The sequence below is a fragment of the Glycine max genome, chromosome 11 (genome assembly GCF_000004515.6).
Source record: "Glycine max cultivar Williams 82 chromosome 11, Glycine_max_v4.0, whole genome shotgun sequence".
Taxonomy (NCBI): domain Eukaryota; kingdom Viridiplantae; phylum Streptophyta; class Magnoliopsida; order Fabales; family Fabaceae; genus Glycine; species Glycine max.
This window is the reverse complement of record NC_038247.2, coordinates 10,668,423-10,675,174: the sequence shown is the minus strand read 5'-3', so window position 1 is coordinate 10,675,174 and position 6,752 is coordinate 10,668,423. Positions and strand designations below refer to the sequence as shown.

The 6,752-nt window shown below is 30.9% G+C and overlaps 1 long non-coding RNA gene across 1 annotated transcript; it reads right to left on the bottom strand.

The window, feature by feature from the left end:
* Positions 1-3,572: 3,572 nt before the first annotated feature.
* LOC102661896 (uncharacterized) lies at positions 3,573-6,319 on the bottom strand. The gene is made up of 4 exons (XR_416729.4): positions 6,120-6,319; positions 4,622-4,947; positions 4,174-4,267; positions 3,573-4,087 (listed from the first exon to the last, which is right to left on the bottom strand). It is a non-coding gene; the product is annotated as an uncharacterized lncRNA (long non-coding RNA).
* Positions 6,320-6,752: the final 433 nt, after the last annotated feature.

The window sequence follows — 6,752 nt, the reverse complement described above, 5'->3', positions numbered from 1 at the left end:
TGCTTTTTTTTTTTTTTTTTTCATTTTGATCCTAAGAGTCCTTACTGCTAGGCAAGCTTTTAAAAGTACATGTTTATGCCAAGTTAAATTTTTAAAAAGGTGTGGTCAAGCCTTTAAAATGGTTTATATCAAATATATAGGCCAAATTTAAACCTTAGATGTAAAAAATAGGATAGACTCATGCCTTATAAAGCTTAAGTTAATCATCCCAACCATTTCCCTATAATAAATATAAATTTATCTATAATTACTTATTTTTATATATAAAGTACTTAACAAATATATTTTAAATTAGCATGAACTAAACTAGTTTGTGTTCATAATCTCTGGGATAAGATTGATCCGTAGCTTATAAAAGATTGTGAGCTTAATTGACTCCGACGTTGAGATTTAATAATTTGATTATTTGCAGAGTATCCTATGCTAATTAAACTTGCTTTCTGTCGCTGTCCCTTAAGAACACTTTATGACGTATTGATTTAAAAGACACTCAAGATTTAAGTAAAATTTTATATAAGAAAAACCAACTTAATGTCTATTCTACAATTCCAAACCTAGCAAACTCTAGGAATACCATGAACTTTCCCTAAATATATTCTTTCTTCACTTACTAAAAAAAGGAAAAGAGAATGGATATTTTTTTAAAAAAATTGTTTTACGAAGCATGAATATTAATTAGAAGTTCAAGCTAACTGGCCTTAATTTTTTGTTTTTAATTTATTCATCTTCATCACATACTCTCCCCCTTTCGAATGGAACCATAACATCCTTTACCTAATAATCAACATCAGAAAAGTTAAAAGAACTGCATTTTGGAAGTAGAAAATGATATAAAAATTCTGTTATATGGTTGTTGGGCATGGAAAACAAATAAAAGAAAAAGGAAAGAGGAGAAGATTGAAGGCTACTAGTACTAGCCATGTCCATATCGTGGAAGATGCATGGAAAGAAGTGACTAAAAAGATACTTAATAAACACTGCTTTTCTCTACTATTTTATTTTGATTTTTTTTTTATATTTTCATCTCAACACTTATCACATAGTAGTATATAATTTTTGTTTATCTCATCTTAATTAGTTAATTTCATCTCAATGTACCCAAAATGACGGGGACATTTGTCAAATGACTAATGGGTTTGTTTGGCATTTTCCAATTTCCATTGTGTAGTGTAGTGTCCACATCCATTCAATTTGAGCACGTAGAGTATATATTCCGTATTAGAGAAAATGTAAGGAAAGTGGTATTATAAAAATGATTGACGTTGATTCCCTTGCAATAGTGCATTATGATTTATGATACATAACGCGCCAATCTTTGACCCCACCCTCCACTGATCCCATGCACAAGCACAACAAACTTGTTTGCCCATTGCCACTCCACTATATATTACTATTTGCCCCCACACCAGTACCCAATCCTCATTTTCCCACTTCTTTTCTTCATATATCTATATTATATCTGCATGTAACGATCAGAATCAAATCTAGTAAAAGAGATTAGTCACTTACCATTTGACAAATTATTATATGAATTCTTACTAAAAAAATGTTTATATTTAATCTTTCATCATATCTCAAATATGATTATTTTCAAAGGAATTAATCACTTATAATATGATAAATTATGACTTGAATTCTTAGAAAATGTATTCTACATATCTAATGTTTAATCATATTTTGAATATGCTTGTTCTTGAAGAGATTAATTACTTACAATGTAATAAATTATGAGTCAATTTTTTTTTTACGGAAAGAATTAGATCATATCTTAAATAGTTTTTAGAAAAAGCATATATGTGAAAGAGAGAGAAAAAAATCTTTATCTGTGCATAAAAGAAAACAGACAAATCCTGATTTCCCTTGTATATTCTTTTGTTTTTCATTGTTTTGTTAAACTTTAATTTTATTTTATTTTTTTGGAATTGCAAGTATAGAAAGAGGGTCCCAAACAAATCTGGAATGAAACCCAAAAAGTAGAATGCAAGATAAATCTTTATACTTTCGAATAATGATTGTCGTAACTCGCTTTGATACGTCACACTATTCGAGCACTTTTCCACATGATAAAATTTGGTGAATTTTATAAACCTGTGTTCATACACCCTATATATACTAAAGAAACAGGAAAATTAAGGAAACTGTAACTAAATATATACCAAAACAGAAACATGAACAGAAAAACGTACAAGCTCAAACGTTAATCATTCTATCACTCCCTTATTTAATTTTACTCACTTTGACCATTAATGGAATAAAATTTCCATGCACTAAAAGAGAGAGAAATTCCATCTTTTATTTAAAAGGGGAATCGGGTATGAAGGGCTCAGGAGAATCATAAGCAAGAGTCAACGTTTTTGTTTTTATATAGTCTGTGGATTCTCTCAGATTTACATGATTTTTTTTATAACAATAGGAAATATCACTCCAGTTTCTGTTTGGTGTGTAACACATGCTAGCAGACTCACTGTTTCCAGTTTACTATAATTAACCTTACACATTTAATTCAATTTTCAACTTGCATGGGTACAAAACAACAGCATTTCAAAGTAAAATAAAGTCTCATATATTTAATAAGTTGAAAGTTTGAATGAATTTAAGTTTTCTATAAGTGCTGTTTTAAGTTTCAAAAGGTTTTATTAAATGAAACAAAATTAAGTAGTCTATTAGTATTCTTTGAATTTAGAAACTCTTTTCTCTTGAATGGCGTCATCCTACCTACAAAGTTTTGTGCATTTCAATTGATTCTTTTTTAAGAAATTTCACCCGACTTTTACTTTAAATTTTGCATAAATATTTTTTTTTATGAATCTGTAAGAAAATCTTGATGTTTCCTACAAATTACACCATAAAATTATTAGGGACCAACAAAAAGTTAACAAAATTTTATTAGATAATTAATAATTTTTTGTTAACTTTTAGGTCCTTAATATTTTTTTATTTTTTGTTTTAAATTTATTTAGATAGTGTTTTGAAAAGTAAAACAAAGTGTCTGCTGGAATATATTTTTTCTAGCAAGATGACATCTCACCCAGCAAACTTGAAAACAAAAATTGTATTCACTTGAATTCTATATTATAGGAGACTTCCACATTATTATCATGTGATAAAAGTCCTCCACCACAGGATTTTAGCTCATTAGCCAGAAAATTTTTTCTCACAAATTCGTCACTTAGGGACGGATTTGTAAGAAAACGTTTCCTTACAATGTTCAAGCCACTAATTAGAAAGAGAATATTTCCTCGCAAACTCCCTCGCAATTTGTTTACTTTGTCTCACTAATCTCTTTCTATTACTTTATAATTTCCTTCACTAATGTCTTTCTATTCCCTCGCAATTGTTTTTTTTTTTTAATTATTAACCTGTTTATTCAAAATAATTAATATATATATATATATAAGATCATTCAAAGTATTATTGACCTATATATTCAAGATAAGATTATTCAATATTAACAATTAGAAAAATTATTTAAATATGGTCAACAACTCAATCTATTTCTAAATTTCTTCTTTCAAGATAACTAAATAAAATATTGTCATCAAAGTGTATAACAATTAAAATGCAACACAAAGTAGCTAAACATTGTCAACAAGTTTCATCCATTGTTGAGTCTTAAAACACATATAAAAAGAGAAATTCAATCATCAAACTTAAGTGCATTATCATTTATCTTTGTCTGATAGTGGTGAAGGCAGACAATATCTCTTTTCATAAGAACTCCAATTGTGCTTGTATTCGCAATTGCATTTGTGTCTATATCTGTAGCTGCATGTTCGCCATTAGTGTTTGCATGTGTGTCTGCAATGATTTTGTCTATATCTGCAGTTGTGTTTGCATCTGCTCTTGCATGTAAGACTTCCGTGTAGATATTGCAGTGATGTCTTCTGTGGATTGTATAGGATTTGTGGAAGATGGACCTACCGTTGTTGAAGATGAACCCTGTGGAGAACCGCTCATAAGCTCCAAGCTATTACCCATGTTGTGGATTCTACCCTTTTTGTTTTCACCAACCACTTGTAAAGTCAGCTGTAAGATGTTATGATTTATCCTTCTCCATATTTCTCTGTTACGGCATTTTCATAGGTTTCTTATAGCAAATTAATAAAATTTTAGTAAGTTAGTAATAGCAAACAAATGAACAAACAAAGACAATATTAATAAAAAAATACTTACAATGAAGTTTTGCTAGAGACATATTCCCATCTTTTGTCTTATGCAATTTGTTGTATAATTCACTATAAGTAACACGAAGCTTGTACTCTACATCCTGTGATAACATAATAAGCAAAATCTTACTAAGTAGATTAAGTCTCTTACTAAGTAAATGCTTATGAATCCCTACTACTACCATATGCAGTGAATAGATTACAAATTTTCAATACCAACTTGGTAAATGCAAAGATAAAACTATATATAGTTGTTGATGTTTCATCTCAAAATAACACTAATCACACAACTTTGAACATTAACATTTTCAGGTATCAATAATTGATATCATGAAACCTTGACAAATAAATAATATTCTTTCCACCAATTATCATGGCATAAAAAAGCATAACATAAAATAAATATCATATTTAAATGTTAAATTTGCTGAATGTGAATGGAAAAGGCTAATTACCATCTTTTTCAAGGTTTTCTCGAAGCTTCTAGATCCCCTCCTGTATGCACATTGGCTTCAGGCTAGGCAACTCTATTCATTTTGGCTTTAATAGACTTATTCTTCCACCCTGGTGTATTCCAAATACCTACTAAGCCATCCCATATTTCAGTTCTCATTCCTCTTGGTCCGTGGCCTTTATAATCAGCAACATTCTCTGATACAGTAACTTGTTTTGCCTTTTCCCTTGCTCTAGCCAAAGCATCAGAAAATCGATCCACGCAAATCTTATTCCAAATCGTTCTTGCCGTATTACAATCATAACTTGTCTTGAATCTATATTTTTCCTACACAAATAAAAGTCAAATAAATTGATAGATATAAAGATAGATAGAATAATAGACTCATAATGACTTACCATAAAATTATTGAATAAGCTTTCCTTCATTCTAGGACAATATTTTTTCCAATTAAATTCAATTTACAATCAAGTTAACATTTTAATATTTTTTTTTTCATTTTCTCCATCTTTTTATATCATAAAATTATTGAAATTTCCTTTAGTTTAGAACTGATATCACTCATCTGCAGCATGGAATTGGTTTAGAATAAACAGATTTTAATCTTTTTGCCTGAATCTACCATGAGCAAGAACAATAGACTATCTACAGATTTGCTTGCTTCTCTATAGTTATGCATGATATCAACTAGCCAATCCCTCTTCAAAAGCTCCTTAATCCTACTATATAATCTGGGAACTGGACGGATTTCTAGTAACATTACCCTCGATCATATTAGCAAAGCAACTGGCAAAGGCCTGCTTTAATCTTGATATGTCTATGTTTTGTTCTAAAGGCTTCTATGTCATTAAGTTAGGTTATAGATACAGAACAAACTGATAATATTACAGCAACGTGCTGTCATGATCTAATATTGTGAAAATTTAATACGTCTAGCACTCAGGTACACACACATGCTCATTTAGGCTGACATCAAAGCCACCCATTTGAACATATAAACAAATATGATATAGAAGATAGATCTATTTCTTATCACAATACCTAAAAAATAATAATAGAAAAAAAGGAACAAAAGAAGTAAAATTGAGGGCTTTTCTAAACAAGCAGAGAATTTTCCTACTCTGCAATGGAAACTGATATAAAAACAGCACAAAAGAGATTGCAGAAAGGTATACTATAGCGTCAGGTCATACACAGTATCCACAGGGTTCAGAGCACAGGTAATCAGTAAATTGACGCGTGAATCGCCACAAATGAGGCATACCCAAAACGCAGAAACGAACCCTAACAGATTACACTCCCTAACGCAAATATATATATATATATATATATATATATATACCCTCCCTCCCCCTTTGTTCAGCACCGAGAACCCCACTTCCACCGAGCCCCCCACCAAACAGATTACACTACACCTCCCTATCTTCCCCTGTCCCAACAGATTAAAAAAAGAAGAAAAAAAACAGATGAGTCATGGAGAGGGGGAGAGAGAGACTTACAACTGAGAAGGAAGAGGGTGATGAAGGTTTGACGGGGGCGTGCTCACGGGAGGAGCCGCAGCCGAAGTTGGCACCGGCGACGACGAAGCGCGTGGCGTAGGCGGCGGGGAGGCCATGAGGATGTGAGAAGGTTGTCAATTGGAGGTTTATTTAGATAAAGTTTCTCTGTAATCAATAATAAAAAGAGGAAAAATTTTCCTACAAATCTAAATATATATATATATATATATATATATATATATATATATATATATATATATGTTTGTGTATACTTTTCTTAAAAAAATGTTGCTGCTTATTTAGATTTTAATTACCTGTTCCAAATTAAAATTTAATTTATATTTCCCTCCCAAATCGTTTCCTTCCCTTGCATCATTTTGTATTTCAGATGGATCTTGCATGATAATGAGTTGTCTTAGTGTTCTGGCTCTTGAATGACAATGATGTCTCTGTCGATAGGAACTTTCTGTTCATAGCATTGTAGAATGGAATGGGGCAATGGACGCTAGGATAAAGGCTTGTTACAGCAAAGAATGGTGGTGTCTTTTTTAGAGGATACCAATACTACATACCAATGTTATCATTTGGTGGATTCATACAAGAAAACACATGTCTTCACCTTTAAATGTCAGT